Source organism: Perognathus longimembris, chromosome 18 (genome assembly GCF_023159225.1).
Source record: "Perognathus longimembris pacificus isolate PPM17 chromosome 18, ASM2315922v1, whole genome shotgun sequence".
Taxonomy (NCBI): domain Eukaryota; kingdom Metazoa; phylum Chordata; class Mammalia; order Rodentia; family Heteromyidae; genus Perognathus; species Perognathus longimembris.
Window position 1 is genome coordinate 20,221,519 of NC_063178.1, and position 23,965 is coordinate 20,245,483.

Below are 23,965 nucleotides of genomic sequence, written 5' to 3' on the forward strand. Positions count from 1 at the left end.
GGTTTGAAGACACCACCAAACTCCCTAGCCACAAATTGTGGTTAATCTCAACTAGAGAAGAAAACATAAAACTTCCTCACCTTAACTGGTTCCTGAGCTACCTCACCAGCCACTCACATTTCTTATTACAGTTCTTCATTCCAGTGCTACGAAAACAGTGCTGCCTAACTGAAATCTTCCCAACACTTGCAAATGCAAAGCAGGATTTGTGTTTCCTAGTGGCACAAGCAGATTCTACTCCCTGTGTCTCCGTTCTGGGATCGGTGACTCAATGAACTGTGTGTGGCTCCACTCTGTTGGTAATGACACATTACAAGATGGCAGAAGCCAAATCAGCCTGTAACTGTCACTTTCAAGCCTCTTTTTGTGTGATGCTTGATAAGAGTCTAGCCAAGGCCAGCCTTGGTGGGGCAGGGGAAATTCACTCTGCTCATACTGGTGAACGCTTAGCAAAGTCCCCTGGCTAAGGGCATGGAGGCAGAAAAGAACTGGCAACAATAGTTCAGCCTACCACAATTTCTTTTAGGTCCGGATGATCCCCTTTGTTCCCATACAGAAGCACAAAGTTATCTCTCATCTTTGCGAGGTGCCCCAAAGCCGCATCTAATCGACACTGGAGACGGGTAGGGATCTTCTTCCTTCAGATATCCTTAAAAATAAAAAAAAGATGAGGGCCAGGCGCTGGTGGCTCACACCTGTGATCCTAGCTGCTCAGGAGGCTGAGGTCTGAGGTTTGCAGCTGGAAGCCAGCTTGGGCAGAACAGTCCATAAAGCTCCTATCTCCAGTTAACCACCCAAAAGCCAGAAGCGGAGCCGGGACTCAAGTGGTAGTGTAGTAGTCTTGAAGAAAAACCATCAGGGATGGTGCCCCAGCCCTGACTTCAAACCCAGGCCTGGTGTAACAATAATGCATTCATTCATCATTGCTTTCAAATGATGAGGAGTGTGTTACCCTGTATGCCCAGCACACGACCGTGAGACGGAGAGCGGTAAAAGGGAGAAGCCTGGGAATGCATGCTGGTCACTGGGCCATCGGAATTCCGAAATCCTATTATAAGAGAGGGGTTGGCCCGCTTCTCCACTGGGGTTGAGAACAGCCCTGTATTAGGCTCAGACTGGACCTCTTTCCCACTTCATGGTTCTCCGTGGTGCAGCCCTGTCCCTAAACTAGTCGGAAAAAAATAATAGAGAATATGAGAGGAGCTCATATTCCTGGAGAATGAGCTTAGAAGCTTTTCTTCTTTGATTTGGAAGTCAATGTCTTCTCATCCAGTGCTTCTGCAAACCTAGCTCTCTCAGCCCTGTCAGGTGTTGATGCATGTAGTTGTGCACAATTCCATTTGCAAAAAGGCTCGCTTGCGCTGGGCTCCAGTGATACACATCTGCAGTCTTAGCTGGTTAGGCGGTTAGATCTGAGCCTAACAGGTCAAAGCCAGAATCAGCAGAAAATCCCACGAGACTCATCTCCAATTAAGCATCAAAAAGCTGGAAGTGGAGATGCGACTCAAGTGAGAGAGTTCCAGTCTAGATCAAGAAAACCAAAGCCCAGCATCTGTCTTGTGTTCAAGCTCTAGTACCAACACACACACACACACACACACACACACACACACACGTCTTTGTGAGGCATGCCCCTTGTTTCTACACTTCATTGAAAGTACTTCCAGTGCATCAGCAATCGCGCCTTAGTAAGCCCATGAACTCAGCCGCTTTTCTACAAGTCGCTTTGTCCAAGTAAATGTATCTATCTACTTTGGGCTTTGCCTTACTAAGATTGCACCTGGCTTTTGTCATTTTCCTGGGGCTCTTTTAGCAGTCCTCTCAAAGGTAAAGTACTTTTCAATTTTTTACCTTTTGCTGATTGGAAATTAGAAGCCAATTTATTTATCGCTGCTAAGCTTCTGGAACTTCTAGGCTCTCTGCCTTCCTTACACAATTTGCTTGCAAGCTGGCTGATTCTTGTCTGAGTTTATCTCTTACCCTTGCTTTTCAAAGAACTATTCACACCACCAGCACTCATTCAGAACTTCTTTGTCTAATGCCACAGCTCACCAGGCAGCCTTTTTGCCTTCTGTGTAACTGAAAATGACAGTCCTACTAATTTTACTACCACATGATATAGGCATCTGTCCAGCCTCCAAAAGCATCATATCTTCTCTCATGAGACACACCTCTGAATCTCAGGACAAAAGTATTGGCTGCAGAATTCTAGAACAGAGAGGGAGTGAAGAATTTAGAAGAATACTGAAATTTACTAAGACCTTTAAATCCAAGGAAATGTATAAGTAAACACTATTCTAGAGACAATCAAGCTCAGGAATGGATGGGGCGGCATGGTTTAGATGGTAGAGTGCTTGAAAATGTGATACCTTGAGTTCAAGCCCCACTACTGCCCAACAAAGAGAAGAAACGCAAAGAAATATTTCAGAGTGATGATATTTTCTTACATCAAACCTATATCTCAAAGTATGAGTAGACCACCACTCTAATGCTTGTCTGTGGAATATCATTGCTGCCATATACTAGGTGATGACTTAACTATCGTAGCTACCATCCAAAATTGAATACTTGGCAACCCATCCTTCATTCCTACACCATGTGGTCCTTTGGCCTGGACTTGGTGTTCATGTCACTAACACACTAAAATGCCTTTGTCCCTTCTCTCTTAGTCTACTTCCCCTAAAGTAGCCCAAAGGCTACTGCGAGTGACTCTCCGATGGCAAGTGTTTTAATTATAAACGCGTCTTCCCCTTGCATATTATTCCTGACACAAAATGTAAGCGTTTTAATACCAGTCTGCTTTTACATTGCTCAAGACCCCCAAGCTGAGAAGAGTGTCAGAGGTTTACTGGCACTTTTAAAAGACATGACACTGTTTGAAGAGCTAACCACAAGAGTTGAGTAAGTGTTCAATGGTTTCCTTCCCTTCTCTTTCCACTTTATAGATTAGCTTTTCGTGGTCCACTGTGAACACTAATTCTTTCGCTCTGCCTCCAGGTGGAACAGCTGTGTAAGTCCAGCGTGGTGAGTATTTTTAAACGTCAGGATTTTCCATCTGTTTCGGAGTTATAGCAGCCCACATTATCCTCACTTGAGCCCTTAATGATATGGATGTGATGGAAACAAGACGTTTTAAAATGTAACCGCTTATAGCCTCCCTCAGTCCTGTCTGTGCCGACTCCACCCCACCCCCCGCCACCCTAGGAATTCCTTCTTTGCCAGGCTGGCTGCTTCTTGGTATTTTTGTAATACAATATTTGGAGACAGAGAGAGCCACAGGGCCAGAAGTGTAGGAAGAAGGGGAGAAGGATTTTTTAGCTTTGTGGGTCAGCCTAGTCCGGGGTTCTCTCTTGTGGTGAATCCAAGTAATGAACGAAGCAGAAATGAAGCAATGAAAAGAAGCCCCAATTTTAAATCAATATGAATAAGCAAGTGTTTCAGGGGAGGGCGTGAGGGAGAAGACGGAAAAGCCATGGTGGACCGACGTGAGAAGCTGGGGTTCTGAGGAGACATTGGGCAAATGTGGAGGTGGAAAAGTGTGAAAAGGAGGACTTTGTGTTAGGGGGAGGAACTGGGGCTTGAAATCAGGATCTCACACTTGCTAAGCAAGCAGGAAAACCCTGGAGCCACGCCTTCGGCAAGCTCTTTGATATTACTTGGCAAATGCATATAAGATATTAAAATCCATGGTCATTTGCTTTTGGCTGTCGGAGTGTGAATTTCTCTAAATGGGACATTGCTGAAACGGATTCGTGTGAACCAGGCACAAATATACACATATACACAAATATACACACATACACACACACACACTTGATATTTGGGACATATATAGTCTTTTCTAAGTACAGAATCAACATCATAATGACATATGAATTACTCACTAAAGCTCAACTAAATTACTACAGTTCATTATTTAGTTGAATATAGTTAGTGTAAGGTCTCCATTCTCCACTTCAATGTATGATTGAGGAATAATTATTAATAATAATATTACTTATTTTGCTGTGTGCATGTGCGTGTGTGTGTGTGTGTGTGTGTGTGTGTGTGTGTGTGAATTCAGGGCCTGGACATTGCCCCTAAGTTTATTGCCCAAGGCTAATACACTACCATTTGAGCCACAACTCCACTTGTGGCTTTTTTGGTAGTTAAGTTGATATAAGAGTTTCAGAGACTTCCCTTCTTAAGCTGGCTTTGAACCTCAACCCTCAAATCTCAGGCGTGAGCTGCTGTCACCTGCCTTGTGTTTGGCTTTTTATCTGACTTCAAAGTAAGACTTGTATACATATAGAGTTCTGTGGTGTTGAGATAATTAATTGATTCTCCAACTGTTCTTCCCTTGTCTAGTCACACAGTTAGAAACTAAATCTCCCAGTCCTCCCTTGTAGCGGCTGGGCCACTGGACTAAGTTTTGTGTCTGGGAGTGGACAGAGGTAAATGTGAACATTCTAAATCAGATACTTATAAGAGAAATCTTGTTCTCTGGGTTTCCTGTGTCCCTTTCTTGTAGTCCCAATTGTAGGTAAGTATTGACACAATTTCAACCACTTACATGGCTACAACAACACAGGAACAACAACACTAAAGCAACCCAGGGTTGCTATTGAACACTATTGATCACTGCATTTGTTAGTTGGTTGTTTGACATTGTAACAAATATTGTAAGTGGAAAAGGTTTATTTAGGTTCTCAGTTTTATTCCTTGATTGAGTGGCTTTATTGCTTTGGGGCATATGGTGGGGCAATTCACCATGGCAGAAATGTTCATCTCCTAGGCAGGACACAATGGACAAGGAAAGAAGGCACACACCCAATAACCTAAAAACCTACCATCAGGCCTTACCCTTAAAGGCTCCACACCCAGCGTGACAAGAGCACCCAGCTGACACTAGTGTATTTTATAGCCTACCCCAATGTTGTAGTAGAGCTTAACTGATCGGGAGGAAGCCCACACCAGCTCATAATCTTCTTCTCCTCCTAAAAAGCAGGAAGAACACTGAGAAGTCCCAGATATAGGCCCACTGAAAGACATCTATTTCAAGGTATAGAGAAAACCCCCTCCTCCACTCCTTACCCCTTCATCAATGGGATTCTATCAATTGGGGCATACAACTGACAGAAGTGTGCATTTATAGTGTTTACAAATAGTCCTATTAAAAACATAGTAATACTAAGTCCTTATTACATACTGGGCAATAGTCTATTTTTTGAAGACACAGGGCTGTTAAACAAGAATGCTTTTTATCAAAGAGCTTCTATGCCCATAGAGAAAAGAAGAGAAATGAGACCATTTCCATTAGTGATAAGTGACAAGAAAAAAAAATAAGGTCAGGCACCAGTGTCTCACACCTATAACTCTAGCCCACGCAGAAAAGTCTGTGAGATCTTATTTCCAGTTAGCCAACAAACAGCCAGAAGTGGAGCTGTGGCTCAAGTGGCAGAGCACCAGCCTTGAGAGAAAAAGCTAGGCAAGAATGTAAGGCCCTGAGTCGAAGCCTCACAACTGACACTAAAGTTAAAAAGAAGGATGAGAAGAAAGAGAAGAAGGAAGAAGAAAACGCAGAGGAGGAGGAAGAAGAAGAGGAGGAGGCAGAGGAAGAGGAGAACAAGAGGAGGAGGGAGAAGAGGAGGAGGGAGAGGAGGGGGAGGAAGAGGAGGAAAAGGCTGCTTCTTGTGCAAGTGACATCAGCCCCAGGCCTGAATGCGTTCAGCAGTTCGCCTTCCACCTTGGGTTCCTGATCTCGGAGGCTTGCATGAACAAGCACTGACCTCAGAAGAGCTGGGAGCGACCGAATGAAACCAAATCCAGTGTGGCAGGAAGGTCAGTCCTTGCCCCAGGACTACGGGGAAGGTAGATGAGAGACTTGGGGAGCCCCGCCAAACAGCTGGGACCCTACTGCCCCCAAAGGGCTCATCAACTTTTTTCTGAAGCAATTCCATGTGAATTTTGTGCCCTCTTCTTCCAGTTTACTTTACATAGAGGGGTGGTTGGTTTCTTACGGTGTATTTTAGTAATGCTCTCTTTTTGAAACAAAGGATGCATGTAAATTATAAACACATTTGGAAGTGACTCACAGGGTCATATGCACATATACACAAAAGCATGGTGTACACCAGAAAGGAATCCCCTAGTGTTACTCATTGGAACAACTAGCTTATAGCTTAACAAAATGAAATCCAGGAAGCTGAAACGTGTTGGCCGTGGAGGAGTAAAGGAGGGGGAGGGCAGATGAAGGACGAGAAGAAGGGTGGGTGAATGCAGTCATAATATGTGTTATTAATATGTATTAACTATATATATAATTACATATATGAAAATGGGATCAGGTACCTTGAAGGTGGGATTAGGAAGATGGGGGAGAATGATGGAAGGGTGACAGTGATCAAAGTGCGCCCTTTGTACATCTACTTAAGATCATTCTAAATAGAAGAATGGTCCCCTTTCCACAAAATGTTCTGCAACGTATTCATCCACTTTCCTGTTGATCTGAGTTGTGTGACTCAAGTGATTTCTCTGTGCTAATCACATAGTCTATTTCTAGCTGACTAAACATGGCATCTATACTAATTTTATTTCAGGAGCTATGCTTTCCGTCAGCAGCCTTAGTCTCCATTTTAACAGTGTTTGTATGGAAAATTCAGATCCAAGCAATATCAAATTATATCACTGACAAGTAGTGTCCTTTTTAGAAAAACGAACCTGGAAAAATATATATATATATACCTACATATATAATCATCTAAAGGTCTGGAAACAATGGTTTTCATACTCCTTCCTAGTGGTAGGCATACCATAGGTAAAATATAAACTCAGCAGAACTGTTCTCAATGACTTATGGTGAGAGGTTAGCACCCCTCCCCCATCTCCATCTCCAATGAGTAGCAATCATTCCTGGGTTTCTATTTCATTCGTTTCATATACAATTCACTGGAGGCTTAATAGCCTCCTATACTGGTTTACGAATGGTTCTCCTTAGATATAGTTGTCTGAAGTTGCCCTAGAAGGTGGGAAGAAAGGAGAGAGAGAGAGAGAGAGAGAGAGAGAGAGAGAGAGAGAGAGAGGGAGGGAGGGAGAGGGAAAGAGAGGAGAGAGAGATACCAGAGAGAGAGAGAGAGATGGAGAGAGAGGGAGAGAGAGAGTGTGAGAGAGAGAGAAAGAGAGGACACAGAATGTATGACCAAACCCATATTTGCCAACAGAGCTACGTATGTGTCATTCCATAATGTGACTTCCCATTCCACAAACACCAGTGCAGATGAAAATCCAGGGCCCTGCTGCCATCGGCAGTTGATGTCACTCTGTCGCTACAAAAAGTCCATCCATACTCGCTGCAATAGGAAAGCAAGAAATAGGGGCCAGCTTAGAAATGACACGTTTCATGGGTCAGAATGCAGTCAACATGAGCACCTCTTACATTCAAGACAGGCCAGGAGACGTAAAAGTTCCTGGAGTGTCCACAATCTTCCTGCCACAAAGCCTGACTGGTACACCATGACAACACCTACGTCCATTCACCCGTTTATAATAATTCTGAAAAAGCTAAGATAAAATTATGAAATCCTTGAGCTAATGACAAACAACTATTTTGAATCTAAGATGGACCAATTTGAGTATCCTGAGAATGTAGAACTTTCATGATTCCAGCACGTTGAAGGAGAATTTCTTTTCTATTTTGTGGTACTGGGATTTGAACATAGGGCCTCATGCTTCCTAGCCATGGAGCCTACCAGGTGTGCCCAGTCCTCGAACACTTTTTGCATTACTTATTTTCAGAGAGGACCTTCACATTTTTGCCCACAGCGGGCCTCTGATAGCGAGCCTCCTAGTTAAGGTTTCCAATGGATCTGGGATTCTGACTCACACCACCGTGCCAAGCCGAAGGGGAAACGTGGATCACCGTAATGTCCTGGCTTGTGGAATCAAGACCTGCAGCGCACGGTGGTCACAGCTCCAGGAGAGAGACGGGAGTCTTTGTGGTGTTGGGCTCTGTCGTATGCTTTGAGTTGTGAAAACTACCATAGAAGAATTGACTTGCTTAGTACCTCTCTTTTCCTAAGATTTTACTTTTATTTGTCCTTTCATACTAATTCCTTGCCTGACTAAACCAGCTAGAATGGATTCCGGTAACCTTTGGCTGCTCCGTAATAGGAGACGATGGTAGAGTACAGAAGAAGTCACGCGTGGGTCGTGTTGTACTCGAATGCTCTCCTAACGTCGTTCGGAGGATCGGGGCAACTGTTGTGGAACCACTGGCATTTCTTCCATTTTGTGGGAGCCCTTGCATTTAATAACCGAGTTGAGCCTCACTGAAGAGGAGAAAGGAGGGGGGAAAATAATCCCAAGAAATATGACAGAGGCTGCCGGCTGCCTTTCCTTCCCGTTCAAGACAGGAATCAGCAAATATTTTCTATAAGTGGCCCAGAAAAAAATACTTTAAGCTTTTAGAGCCGTATTTTCACTTTTGCAACTACTTAGGTGGTAATTTTAGTGTATAGCAATTACAGCCAAAGATTTTACATAAATGAATGGTGTGATGCTGTCTTAACAAAACTTCATCCGTAAAGAGAGATGAGTCAGTAGGCCAAATCTGGCTTACTGATCCTTCTTCCTTGGGAATAGCATCTGCAAATTTAGAACAGCCCCAAGCCCACTGGAAGGAAAGCTACATTTCCCAGAGTTCCTTGTAACTAACTACTGTGATCATGTGTTCAGAGACGACCTATGGAATGCAAGAAGTCACTTGGGCAGCTTCCAGGAAGGGCCACTGAAGGAATGGTGAGGACGAGGAGAACCTGCTTCTCTCTCTCCTGCTCCCCTTTCTACTGGTGAAATGTGGGGGTCATGATGTCGGAAACTCCAGCTGCAATTTGAAACCAATAGTGATGTCAAACTGACGGCCAAGAATTAAAGAATGTGAGTACAGACAGAGGGGTGGCTAGATTCTTGACATCAGGAATGTCAGGTAGACTTCTTAAATAAGGGAAATAAACTTCTCGCTTGCTTCACACCATTTTTGAATCGCCATGAATCTAAGTACTCACTACATGAGATGAAGTAATTGTGAGTTGGCCCCCCAAAATGTAATTATGAACTTGAGGTAGAAAGTACAAAGTTGCATTTGATTTATGGTACTTGCGATGCCACGTTTTCGTACACAAACTTCCCTAGTAGAAAGTTACTTGGTTCTTTCATGATATAAAATAGAAGACAAATTCCATTAAAAGGAAGTAAAAGAAGTGTAAATCTGGATGCGAAGGGTAGATTAAAATTTATAACTGAGTCACTGGACAATTATACAGAAAACTGCCTCTGTATGTAGAGATCCTATTTGTATCCCTCTTGTAGTCACAGGGCTGCAGAAATAGCTTTCTTAACCAGACTTACAAATATTACTCTGTGCCATATAAAAGAAGAAAAAGAGTATTGCCCTTCTATACCTCCGTCCCTACTCTTCCCTATGATGAAACTAAATCATTGGTGCTATTTGCTTTTCTAGGTTACGAAGAAAAAGACTAAAGTTCCTCACAGCAGTGCTATTTAGAGAACGGTCCTTTGACCATCAGCCCAACCTAGAGCTTGTTGGGAATGTAGAATCTCAGGCCACACAAATATTAGCATCTGACTTGAACAAGGTCCCTGAGGCAAACTGCCTTGCAATTCTTTGTTACTGGCATCAAGAAACAAATACTGGGAGCTGCTGGTGGCTCACGCCTGTAATTTTACCTATTCAGGAGGCTGAGGTGGGAGAATCTATGTTCAAAGCCAGCCCAGGCAAATCCAATTAACAAGCAAAAAAACCCACAACAGAGGCATGGTTCAAGAGGTAGAATGTCGGGCTGGGGATATAGCCTAGTGGCAAGAGTGCCTGCCTCAGATACACGAGGCCCTAGGTTCGATTCCCCAGCACCACATATACAGAAAACGGCCAGAAGCGGCGCTGTGGCTCAAGTGGCAGAGTGCTAGCCTTGAGTGGGAAGAAGCCAGGGACAGTGCTCAGGCCCTGAGTCCAAGGCCCAGGACTGGCCAAAAAAAAAAAAAAAAAAAAAAAGAGGTAGAATGTCACCCGTGAGCAAAAATAAGCTGAGCGAGAGCATGAGGCTCAGAGTTGAAGTCCCAATACCCAGAGCCAGCACAGAAGGTGGGGGGGATGTGAACACCTCAATAAAATTCTTCAGTATTCTTAACCACCAAAACTAAACCAGAAGGAAGCCTAAAAATATATGTCCCAAAACATCATCTCTTTCACTTTTACAAGCTCTCAAAGCACCTTAGATGAGGTTCATCTCTGCTCCTGCAGATAGAGGATGATATTTGAGTCCCAAATCCTAGCAGTAATACATCATGCCGGGAGAACCCTTTGGGGATTCTGCAGCGTCTATTAGATGTTGATACACAAAAGTAATCATTTTCTCTTTGAGGCATCAAGAACCTCTAATAGTACAATACATTATTATTGAATACCATGCTTGACTTCATACAAAGCAGTTTCATGAGTGCTACGAAGGCAATGAAAATTGGCCCAGGTGCCGGTGGCTCACACCTGTAATCCCACCTACTTGGGAGGTTGATATCAGGAGGGCCACAATTTCAGGCTTACCTGGGTAGAAAAGTCTGCAAGACCCTCTCCATAGAGATACTCGGCGCTATGGGGGACGCTTATCATTCCACCTCTGCTGTGAAGCCGAACTTAGGTCAATCAGCGTCCAGCAAGAGGGAGACCCCATCTCCACATAAGCAGAGCAAAAAAGAGGCTGGAGGAGAGGCTTAGCAGCAGAGCACCTACTGAGTGCAAACCTCAGTACTGCACCATAAAGAAAGAAAATTGCAAAAAGAAAGAAAACTATTACAAAGCACAACTCGTTTCTCTCCCAAAGTCCTACTTGCTTGTGGAGAGAGGGAGGAGAGCCAAGGATGTAACAGAATGTCCAGGTACAAACTTTGAGGAAAAGCTTGAAATTTCTAGAATGAAAATCCTCAAAGGGGATGTAAAAAAAAATCATCTCTCATCTTTGTCAAAGAATGATGCCCAGCTCTTCACGGTTTCTAAGACCAGCTTGGAATAAGAGAAAAACTTCCATAGAAAGCATGGGACTGTTAAGTGAGAGGTAAAATCAACGGAAGATTCGCTTGAAAATCTATGAAGGAGCTGGGTATCTGGGGCTCACCTTTGCAGTCCTTAGGAGGGTGACATTTGAGGATCCTGGTTCAAAGCCAGCCCTGGGCTGAAAAGTCGTGTGTGACTCCATTTCCCAAACTTGCCAGGCTGGAAGCATGGCTTACGTGATACGGCTCCAAAGGAAGAAACGAACGCAGTGAGCGCCAGGCCCAATACTAGCAATGGCCTTGACTCTCTGTATAAGTAGTACTTACTGCCGTAAGGATCTCTCCCCTCCTCACTCTCCCCCGCCTCTCCCTTTCTTGCCCTTTCTCCTCTCTCTCTCTCTCTCTCTCTCTCTCTCTCTCTGTCTCTCTCCCATTCTCTTCCTCTGCAGGACTGGCAGGATCACAGACTAGAACCTCTGAAACTACGACCCCCCACACACTGTGAGCAGTCACAGAAACGTTGGCAAGCCCACTTCCTTTTTGGAAGAAGAGGCAGGCAGAAGCTTCCTGGGCCCTTCTACACTGGCAGTTTGCAATGCATTTTATTGCATCCCCATTAGCATCTTAGAATTCCTATCCTTAGGTGCTTAAAACATTATTTTCCTGTCAGTTTGACACCCCCACTAGTGTCTAAATTGCAAGCCCATTTAAATGTGTGGGTCAAGTTCAGGAAGATACACCAGAGCTGTGCTGTTTGAATTACACGATGTCTTTCTTTTTTTTTTTTTTATGTGCAGTACTGGGATTTGAACTCAGGGACTATGCATTTATTTGCAAGGCAGGTACTCTACCAGTTGAGCCATTGCCTCCGCCCTTTTGTTTTGGTTATTTTTCAAAGAGAGCCTCACTTTTTTTTTTTTTTTTTGCATGGGTCAGCTTAAATAGCACAAGAAAGCCAGATCTGAGCAATACCTATCAACTCATTAAAATACAAAAACCTAAAGTTTAATGTCTATGTTGTTAGGTAATAGAGAAAAATTCCCAATACAGAGACAGCTCATCGTGCTGAGGATACAGATGAACGGTTCTAAATGTTGTTCCTTTTCAGTATGTGTGTGTGTGTGTGTGTGTGTGTGTGATGTTCCTGGAGCTTGAACTTGGGACCTGGGTGCTGTCCCTGAGTTTCTTCTTTTGAGCAATCCATTCATCTCTGGTGAAACTGTTCTTCCCCTCCCCAACTTTTGTCTTTTTCTGGTGATATGGATTTTGGACTCACAACCTCTTACTTGCTTGGCAGGCATTACACTGAAGTCTTGTGCCCCGCTCTTTCTGCGTACACTACTATACCTAGACGTCTTTGAATCGTTCTTCAGAACCTTCCTCTACCTTTCCAAGTCTGCATAGCTATTGGTAGTCATGTAAGTGATCCCAGCACATTACACTGATTGCCTACCCACTCACCTGTTTCCACATTTAATCATCTTGAAAGTAAACAGAACTTGGAAAACATGGCTTCTTGAGCACCTAGCACAGTCCCGGGAAGAGAATGGATGCTTCGTCATGAGCTCCTTCAGATGAAGGCCTCCAAGGCCACAAACTGATACTCATAACAGTCCACGAATATGGCCTAGCCACTAAATACTCTGTCTACACACTGGAAAAATTAAAGCAACCTTAAGGCAAACAATATCCAAAACAACCTAACAGAGGACTCCCACAAAGATGCGCATCGACTTTAGGAACTCAGTGCTTGATTGGCTTCTGTCCTAGGCTGCTCTCTTCCCAGATGTGAGGTCACCAGGTGGGGGTAGGGCGTCCTGGACAGGAGGAAGAGCTGCTTCCTAGGAATACTGGGTGAGATACTCAGGAATCCTGGTGCAACCCCCTGCCTCACTCGAAGCCAAAGTGAAACAGTGGCAGAGCAAGGGCCAGCCAAATCAGCTCTTGAACGCCAGCCCCCTCCCACTGCGGCTATCAGCATCAAACCTGCGGGACTCCCGGCTCTGGACAGTCGCTGTGGACCGCTGAGCTCGGATTCACACGTATGAAAGGTGGATATTCTTGTGTATTTTAAGTGAAGTGACACACGCCCAAGTCCTAGAGGTATGTCTGGCATCTGAGAGCTCCCTAAAGACAACCCTTTTCCTGTTGTTCTACCAAGTGAAAGATCCCATTACCCACCTACTCACTCAGGGCTGAAAGTCACCCAGCAGAGCCCTTGCTAAAATGAATCAATGGTGTTCACGAATGGCATCTATGATCCTTCCTTCCTTCCTCCCTCCCTCCCTTCTTTCCTTCTTTCCTCCCATCTTTCTTTCCCTCCCTCTTCCTTTCCATTCATCCTTTCTTTCTACCTTTCTCCATTATTTCTCTATTCCTTTTGTGATCCCTTCCTTCCTTCCTTCCTTCCTTCCTTCCTTCCTTCGGGGTATGTGGTTTCCCTATGTAGCTCGGGCTGGCTTCCAACTCTCAACCCTCCTCTACCTCAGCCTCCGAATGCACCACCAAACCAAAGTAATGTCTTTAAGGTACAGACCCCCCCACCCACCAATAGCCAGTCTTTGGCCATTTCTTGGTTGTCTTATAATTTGTACACTTCCGGGTTGTCCTCTAAGCATCAGCAGTAAGCCATAATGATTTCTTCATCTTTTCAAGGATGTGACTTTCAATGAAAATCTAACCTATAATAATTTAAAAACAAAACCAAACATAAACATAAAACATTCTCCTTCTGCCCCCTTCAGGTAACGATGACATTTAACAGTCATTGAAACACGTTTGCCTTCTGGAAGGTGCTTCTGATTGCAAATGGTATCAATCACTGCACAGATTTTGTTTCTGAAAATAAGTTGTACCACCGACTGAAACTCTTCTAATACTTTGATCTGCTTGACAAATCTTTCAAAGAGTTTCAGTGAAGTATTAAAATCTTCCTTAAAAACAAAAATACAAGCCAGGTGCCATGGCTCATATCTGTAATCCTAGCTGCTCAGAAGGCTGAGATCTGAGGATTGTGGTTCAAAACCAGCTCAGATGGGAAAGTTCATAAGAATCTTATCTACAGTTAATAAGCAAAAAGTTGGAAGTGAACCTGTGGTTCGAGTGGCAAAGCACCAACCTTGAATAAAATAGCTCAGAGACAGTGCTCAGGCCCTGAGCTCAAGCCCAAGTATGTCACCAAAACAAATCAAAATGAAAGCACCCAACAGTTGCCCACTAGTTTACAAGAGGAATGGATTAATGAGAAGGAAGACTTGAAAACACAATTTCATTGCAACCCTTTGTACCATCTGTGGTGGGAGCTAGACACAACACACAAATAAAGTCAGAAATGCCCTTTCTGTGTAAACTGGAGTCTTATGATGACGAACTCATTTAGAGATGATAGCATCATGGAAGTAAGGGATGCTGAGTGACTTGAAGACATGAGTGTACGAAGCTGGAAGTGAGCTGTAGCTCAAGTGGTGGAGTGCTAGAGCTTTGAGCAAAAAATGCTCAGGCACAGTGCCTGGCTTAGTCCCCAAGTTCAAGCCCCAGGACCAGCACAAAAAAAAAAAAAAAGAAAAGAAAAAAGACTCTCAACAAACCAAACAGCCACTGCTTGGATCTGGGTCTTTAAAGTGCTGTATAGTGCACGTGCACACACACACACACACACACACACACACACACACACACAGCATTACAGAACACACAGGTGCCTTTGTTGTTTGGGATTGGGTGACCCAGCAGGACTCTGTACAACTTAAACCCCACACATCTGCTCGTGTGACTAACACAGAAATGCTTCTAGACCTCATGGCCTTCTGTGCTCAGAGTCCAAGGTGATCACACTTAAATGCAATGTTGTGGTTGCACTACGAAGAACACTGGAGTGAACACTCTTTCTGAGAGGAGAGCAGCACTCAAATCCACCAGGTCATCGGCCTGCTTTTCGCAGAGTGTGAACAGCGCGAGCTTCGGCAGCCTGGTCGCTCGTTAGTCCCTGGCCTCGTTTTCCTGCTCTTTCAACACCTGTGTCTGGAGACATGTATCAAATCCTTGCAGTGCTTACAACCATCCACCACAGGACATTTTGTAATGTTGCGCCACATCACACTTAACTCAATAGATGTGCAAATCCAGACAAATTCATTCATGAAGTCACGACAGATGCACGGAAAATCTAGACAAGGTATAACAGAAGGGATGCATTTGATAAAAATGTGTTTTATGTGTTCATGAAGATACAGTGCCAAAACCACTTTGTTCAATTTCTATATGCATACCAAATAAAAGCAAACACTAAAAAGAGGAAATGATGAGGAAGATGATTCTAATATCCATATATTACAAGGTAAATCTGATACTTCGCACTGAAGGCAATTGTACATTGACTGCTAACATTTGATTTTTGCTGAGAGGAAGGTAAAAAAATAAATTTAATAGAAAAAAATACATAACATTGTTATTCACATTCCCTTAATTGTACCACTCACCTAAGCCTCCTATCACAAGATAGCCAGGCATTTGCAAGCACAACTGAGCTTATTTTTCTTTGATATTATCCCAACAAAAATCCTAACTTTACTAGTCTTTGATTTTTCAGCACAATGGCTTATTTGTTAAGCTAGAACAATGGGATCTCATCAATTCTGTGGCATTTTAGAATGTTAGCTAGAGCTATGCTATGGGAGTTCATTTCTCCTCTGGCTGAAGGCTCCATAACTGTTAGCAAAAGGCCTGACAATTCTAATGAATGAAAACAAGACAAAATAAAATGCAACAAAAGACAAGACAACCCTAGAGAGACCCTGAGGCTGTGGGAAAAGCTACTATCTCTGAAGGGTTCTCCACGAAGGCTACTGGTTTTCACTCCTCTTCAGATTAAAGTCACAATCATACTGTGTGTCCATAAAGAAACACAATTTGGGGATTGATGGGCTTCTTCTAAAATAAGAATTCTTTTACACTGTCCAGTGCAAGCTATGTTCTCCAGGTTGAGAATGCTCTTACAGTCTTCAGCAGCTATTGGCACGGGTGTGAGCTCATTCATGAGAGAACTTGGCATGCAGCCTTTGGACCACCTTGTTGAAGATACATAAGCCTATCCTGTTCCATATGATTCTACCTGGTTCTAAATCTTTTTTTTTTTTTTTTTTTTTTTGCCAGTCCTGCGGCTTGGACTCAGGGCCTGAGCACTGTCCCTGGCTTCTTTTTGCTCAAGGCTAGCACTCTACCATTTGAGCCACAGCGCCACTTCCAGCTTTTTCATATACATGTGGTGCTGAGGAATCAAACCCAGGACTTCATGTTTATGAGGCAAGCACTCTACTCCTAGACCAAATTCCCAGCTCTACCTGATTCTATCTGATTGCCTCCTAGGGAAGAGGTCACCTGCAGAATGAAGAAGAAAACATTGAACTTCCTATTGTTATCCACAGAGCTCAAAGGCATACAATGAGGTATTGATTGAGTCTACCTGTGCCTGGAATTACATCGTCGACGTTTAAGCTTCTCTATCTCTGTTCGTTCCATGTGTACTTGTTCACAGAATCATTCAGTTAGATGGCAGCCCACGAGCTCTGGGACCTGTTGACTTGGATCAAGTCTCAGCCAGCCCTACCACATCGCGTATTGGGGCAATTCTATGCCTAGGTGTTCTTTTCTAAAAACAGGTACTAAGCATTTCTTACCCCATTGATAACTGCACAAGTCAGTCCTACACATCCAATAGTAGATGGACATATAATAGAAACTGCATGTAAAAATATGAATTTTTAAAAAGTATCTTTAAAGAAACTTTATTTACTGTCAAAGTGATGTACAGAGAGGTTACAGTTTCATACGTAAGGCAGTGAATACATTTCTTATCAAACTTGTTGCCTCCTCCCTCATTTTCTCCCACCTGCCCCCTACCCCCCACCCCAAGTTATACAGTTGGTTTACAGCATATTGTCTTGTAGTATTGCTATTGCATTGGTTTGCTTTCTACCCTTTGTCTCTCTCTTTTGCTGTTCCCCTTCCCTTCCCTGGTTCCGATAAACATACATACAATAGCCAGATGACCAAAATCAGTTACAGTGACATCAGAGGTAGAACCATGGGGAAGAAAGACAAAAGAAAAAGGCATAATTTCACATGGTATGTTGAAAATAACATCAACAAAGATGAGCCACTTATTTCCAAAACTCAGAGCTCATTTCACTTAGCATCATTTTATGTGTTCATATGTACATAGCTAGTAAGCTATTGTGGTCTTCTGCTAGGCCTATCCTAGACATGTACTAATTATTACCAATGAGGGAGACCATAGAGTCTATGCATCTTTATAAGAATCTAGAAGAGCAGTATCAGGGCACATATTTCAAGTAACATTTCTACAAGTCCAAGAAGAAACCATGCCATTTGGATGTTGAAAGTCTATAAAGTCTAGACTTTATTGCCTTTCAATTGCACAATTACTTAGTCTACCACCTTCTCTGTTTTTTGTTCACTGTGCTAGTTCTAAGACTTGAGCTCAGGGCCAGGGTGCTGGCCTTTAGCTATTTCCATTCCACGCTGGTGCTCTACTACTTGAGCCACTCCGCTTCCAGCTTTCTGCTGGTTAAGTGGAGAGACTTTTCTGTCTACGCTGACTTCAAATTGTGAGCCTTCGACCTCAGCGATCTGAATAGCTAAGATGCCAGGTGTGAGCCAACAGCACGCTGCTCACGTTTTCCCCTTTGTAAAGTAGCCAAACTACCTTCCAGAGCAGATTTGTGGTAGACTCCGACACCATAGCCCATTAAACAGAGATCACCGGAAACCAAAAGATGGCTGATGACTTAGATTCTCCTGATGAGTCCTTCTGTATCTCCTTCTTGCTCCGCAGGTCTGTGTCACAGATACTGGGGGTCAATGGAAACTTGTCTTTGTAAGCCTTGCCAGTCACATCCCTGGTATATGTAATACTTCTCCAACAGAGGAGTGACAAGCAGGGTAGAACGAGGCAGGATATGGGGACGGAGGATAAAACGATCAGGAATTCACTTCAGTGAGTTTACTGTTACCCTATCCCCCCACCCCAACGGAAGTCCTAAAAAAACTTCTCTTAAAATTCAGAGTGTTTTTGGCTCCAAACCTGAAAAGGCCTGATGTAAGAGGTGAAAATACTTTTTTTCAATCAGGCTCAGGTTTCTGAAATAATGCTCTCTCTTTGCATGTTTTCAGGAAGGATGCTGGTAATACGGTCACAAAACGTTTAGCAGACACATAAAATGGTCGTTCTGCCGTCTTCGAGCTCCCTCATGCCTTCCCACAGATGATTTGTAGATTTACGGGATTTAAGCAATCTTTATATCAGATACGCTAAGACATTTTAGATGAGGTATATTTGTTTTCCTGTGTTGGCTTAACAGGTTTGTAAGCCAGGCAAGGATCATGACTTTCAAATCAAATCGGATCCAGTTCTTGGCACAATAATTTGTATGCAGGTGCTCTATAAATATTTATTGTTGATTGTTAAGAAGAAAACAGTAATTTGGCTTTTGTGGGTGTCTTTTGGGGGGGAGGAAGGGCAAAGTAATATGACCAGCCCCAAACCCAATGATTCTTGAAAATAAATCACCATGATCCATGATTACCAAAAATATAATCATCAACCCCCAAATACAAACATCAAAATTGTACTAGAAATTAGTATATGGCTACCAAGGAAAATCAGAGGAAGAAAGGAAGAAGAGAAGAATGAGAAGGATACGGAACATACGCTAAAACGATGTAAAAATAATTAGGCTGAGTCTCTAAGCACATGCAACACAGTCAGAGGAGGGGAGGGAAGAAAGCACTTTTCCTGCTTTTTCCTTTCCACTTCCCTCCAGGTCTTGGCAACCTCTGGTCATTCAGAAAGCATTTTTTTTTCTTTCTAATTGTTGTGCTGGTACTGGTGCTTGAACTCAGGGCTTTGGGCTCCCACTTGACCTTTCCATTCAAAGGCTGAAAGCTCTGTCAGGAGAGCCACAGCTCCATACTTTTGGCTTTCTTGTAGATTAATGAGAGACAAGAGTTTCATGTTTTGTTTTGTCTTGTTTTTCTTCCTAGGCTGGCTTCGAACTATATGAGGCAAGCACTCTTGCCACTAGGCCATATTCCCAGCCCTGGCTTCGAACTATAATCCTCGTATCTCAGACTGCTGAATATATTATATGTATGCACCACTAGTGCCCAACTAAATGGCATTTTTCTTAAGCACATGTGTGGCCACTAAGCTAAGTTGGCACAAGAGTGTGTTATGTAAGTTGCAGGCTAAAAACAGTGATAAAGGGCTGTTCATTTTCAGTCACCAATATCTTTTTCCCTTGGGCAAAAGCAACCTCACTCCACTGCCTGTTTCTATGACTGTGGTGATAATAGTTTTTTACATTGTTAAATAGCTGCAAAAAGTCAAAGGAAGAATAACAGTTTGTGGCATGGGAAGATTAAAATGTAATCCTTGGTGTCCATTTAAATAAAGTTTTATTAGAACACATCAGCCTTGACTCGTGGACTAAGATGGCCAATGGCTGCTTTTGTTTTACAGAGGCAGAATTAAAGGAGTTTCAGTAGAGAGGAGCCTACTAACAGTTACTATACAGCGCTTTTACAGAAGCTGGTTTCTGAACCTAGTTCTACGATAGCACGTACCAGTATGGCAAGCTTGTTCCTTCCATCGCTGACTCTGTTATTTCTTAGATTAACTGCTCTGCAGTTAATGCAGATGCATTTTGTCCTCTCAAAATTTCTCTGTCGAAGCCCTTCCCCCTCAATGCAATTGAACTGGAAAACAGTTCTTAATAAGATAATTAAGTTTACTGAAGTCTTCGAGTCGTACTATAATCTGTCTCCTTTCATTTTCTCTCTCTTGGCATTAGCACAAAGGAGAGGCCATGAGGAGGCAGAGGCCGCCAAATGAAAGAGAACTCTTCCGAAACCACCAACATGTTGCACACGTACACTGGATTCCTTGATGAGCTGGCTCAGGTATCCTACACATAGACAATGATAAAATTATAACATTAAAGCAGGAAACATGGATTTGGTTAAATGAGAGCTCCACACCACTTGAAATGTGGGTGGAAATTAAACTTTTGAAATCTGATTACCACCAGAGGGTATTTTCATGCAACTTCTAGACTCAGCAATTGGGGGTTACTAAAAACACTTTGGTATCAAGGGAAAGATAGTACTTCAGGTCCTCTTTCAATCTCTGTGAAGTAGAACAAACCAACACATTTGGATCGCAGCTCTATGACATGTGTTTTCTGCACATGCACACATGTGATTTTTTAAAAATCACAGTAAGAAGGTATTTGCATTTTTCTTCAGGTCCAGGGTGAATTTGATGCATGCATAATCATTGCCAAAGATTCCTGTTTTCACTGGCTATTTTGTGAAATCATAGTTCAGATTCCATAGAAAACGAAGCAGAGGGAAAGATGACATTTGTTAGTCACTTTTCCAAATGGTCTTGTGCTGCTATGGCAGGTTGTAACTTCCTTGTTATGTGATATGTTAGAAAAATACTACGTGTAGCTTATGCCCATGGTTCTAACTACTTGGGAGCTAAGGATTGGGAGGGAGGATGGTAGTTCAAGGCTAGCCCAGGCAAAGAGTTATAGAGATTTCATTTCAATCATCAAACGTGTGGCTAGTGCCCGTGATCCCAGTTATGCAGAAATTAAAACTCTACCTGAAAAATGACCAAAGCAAAAGAAAGGAAGAGTTGTAAGCTTAGCTCAACTGGTACAGCACCTGTCTGGTGATCACAAGTCCCTGAGTTCAAACCCCAATACCACACCCTCCTCTGATTAAAAGAAGAAAGGAAAGCTACAAGTGGAGGCATGGTATTCTAAAGCACCTGGCTGCCCAGAAACTGCTTTCCTACTTGAGATGCTGAAGGGTAAGTGCATTCTAGAACATTACTGAACCTTTCATTTTATTAAGCCATATCCAGGCAACACACATTTCTCCGTCAATATGGACAAGTTCTGATACCAGAAACAATATAATACTGGAAATCCTGTAATATATAAAATGGGTTTTTTTAAACATTTAAAGATTCAACCAATTAGAGCATCTGGGGCATTCTTCAATATCTCTCATAGTCTTGCTTGGCCAACCTACATATGCTAAGGAATTCACTGTGTAGAGGAGAAAAACTATTTTAAGTACTGGGAGGAAATTCATTAATAAATTATATGTGAATAAATGATTTGTCAATTGGCAAATCTTAAAATTCAAGTCGATTTTTACTTTACAACCTATAAGAATGAATTTCAGAAGCACTGAAGGACCAAGTATAAACAAAACTTTTAGAATATTAATTAGAAGAAAATACAAAGCTTTCATCTTCATAAGCAAGATAGGAAACCAAGAATCCAAAAAAGAAAAAGAACTAGCACCACCTAGATCTATGTTTATGTTTAAACCTCCTGGAAGGCAAAAAAAAAAAAATAGAACAGGTGAAAGATAACAAACAGGCAGAAAAGATAACAAATTTGCAGTATGTAAAGCATATATATATATATACACATATATCATCTACAAGCTTTCTAAATCAACAGAGCATATCATAAAGACATACCAATAGCAATTCATTCAAGAAATACAAGTGGCTCATGAAAGAACACACTCTCCACGAGGCATTGCTCTGTTCACCCATCTGAGCAAACATTGTAAGAACTGTACACATGCAATGCATATAGCAGTGGGGGTGAAGGAGGAAGGGAAATTAGGAAGTATCTTAAAATTTAAATACCAAGCTTTATTCGACTCAACAATTCTTCCATATAGCTATTCTTAGATAAATACTCAAAGTGCGTACAGGAAGAATCCTATACCAAGAGGTTTAACAAGTTTATATTAGATATAGATGGCTCATGACATCATCCTAGCTACTCAGGAGATCTGAGGATCAGGGTTCAAAACCACCCTGGGCAGAAACTAGTCTGTGAGATGCTTATCTCTAATTAACAACCATAAAGAGCCAGAAGTGAAGCTATGACTACAGTGGTAGAGCACTAACCTTGAGTAAAAAGCCCAGGGACAGCACCTAGGCTCCGAGTTCAAGCCCCAGAATGGGTACGGAAACAAGGCTTAGATAAATAAGAATTGAAAGGAGAAGTGTTGATAGAGAAATGATTAAATCGATAGGGGAACGTTCTGTAACCATCCAAAACAGAGTTGCAGTCTTTCACGGGATGAGGAAGTTAGTTTCATACTGTGTAAGTGTGTACAATTAGATGTAGTATGGTCATGTTTATTTAAACTCATAAAGCAAACTATGATTTGTTGTTTATAGTCCTGTGAGTACATATAAGCAGTTACAGGGATGTATAGCCATGGGCAGTGGAGGTCTCTCGGTAGCTTTCTCTGCAAAACATGTCTGGGTAGATGTGACCTGAATGGGCTTTCATTTGTACTGTGTTTTGTGAGTTAATATATGGAAAATCTGCCCTCTTATAGAAGGCACTACTTGTGGGGTTACAATATGTTATAAACAGAGCAAGAGTGCCTAGTGAGATATTTTGGGGTCACCCAACCCACTAGCTTGCTTACTAAGTTTCTGTGTCTTTCAACCACTCACTTTGCTGGACGTACACATTCCAGTACATATAGCACTATAAGTTAAATTGGTTAAGTGAGAAGTGAACTTGTTAACTGTCCATAAATTTATCATTGTATAACCTTTGAACAAAAACTCAGAGTATACCATTTTGATAGTCCCTGTGTTTAAGCAATTATTGGGAAAGGATGCTGAAAATCACTCATTCTTTTCAGACATTTGGGGGCTAATATTTACTCTGAAATGTCAGGGTCCCTTGATTTTTTTTTAAAAGATCAATATGCTAAAACTGAAGCTTTCCGTTTTTCCTTTTTACTATAAAGTAAAAATAGCAGGAGTTTGTAACTGTGTTTTAAATCAAGACCATAGATTAAAATTTCTGCCAAGTGTTTTTAACATCTTTCTAGCTTTAGCGATAGTAGCATGTTACCCTCTCACATCAAAAAACAAAAACACCACAACAATGACGTAAGGCAAATTCATGGAAAACTTACTGTCTTCATTTTATACTTTAGTAAATTCAGGCTAAACCAATAGCAAGCCAGCCAGAATCGAGTTTAGGAATCAAGTTTTCCAACTTCTAATCTAAGGGCTCTCCCTCTCTGTGTGACCATTTCTCATCAATTTTATCCAAAGCCCCAAATTTTCTAACAGTGCTGTCTAAAACAGGAAGTTTTACTTCTTATGATTACAATACAGCATTTCATAGACTGAGTCTGGAACAGAGAATAAGAAGTTAAGTAAAAATCAGTTTAGAACAAAGGTAAATTTTAGAAGAATGACAAATATATTTGAACTGTGGGTAAAGAAGAATCTTCCTTCTTGCACTGGAGATGAAACTAGAAAAAAAAACAACTTTGATGTGACATATAATAAATGCCCATTTGGATATTAGATGAGGATTCCTCACACTGTTTCAGTTATAAAATGGACCCTCCATTGCTTTCATTTTAAAATGGATTCTAGTTATTCAACTACAGCCTAAGGAAAATACATATTATCTTTTCAATAACTGCATATGAAACATAGGCAAGTAGGTATGCAATATTCTGACAGAAAATAGCCATTTTTTTTGCAGAAAGGATTTTTGCTTTATATTTTATTTCAGGCTTTTGAAAATCAGCTTGCATTTCAAGATCTCGTCAATGTCTGAGTGCATGAAAACTGTTGTCAGTACTGTTAAGCACTAAAACAATTCATTTGTTCTAATGATTAACAAATAAATAGAATATCGTGAAACCGCATGCATCTATGCACATGGCTTGTTGTGTAATACCTGGGTCATTTTTTTTTAATCAAAATCTGTCCGAGGTGCGTGTGACAGCTGATTTCATGATGGTGAAGTCTGGCGACTGTCGC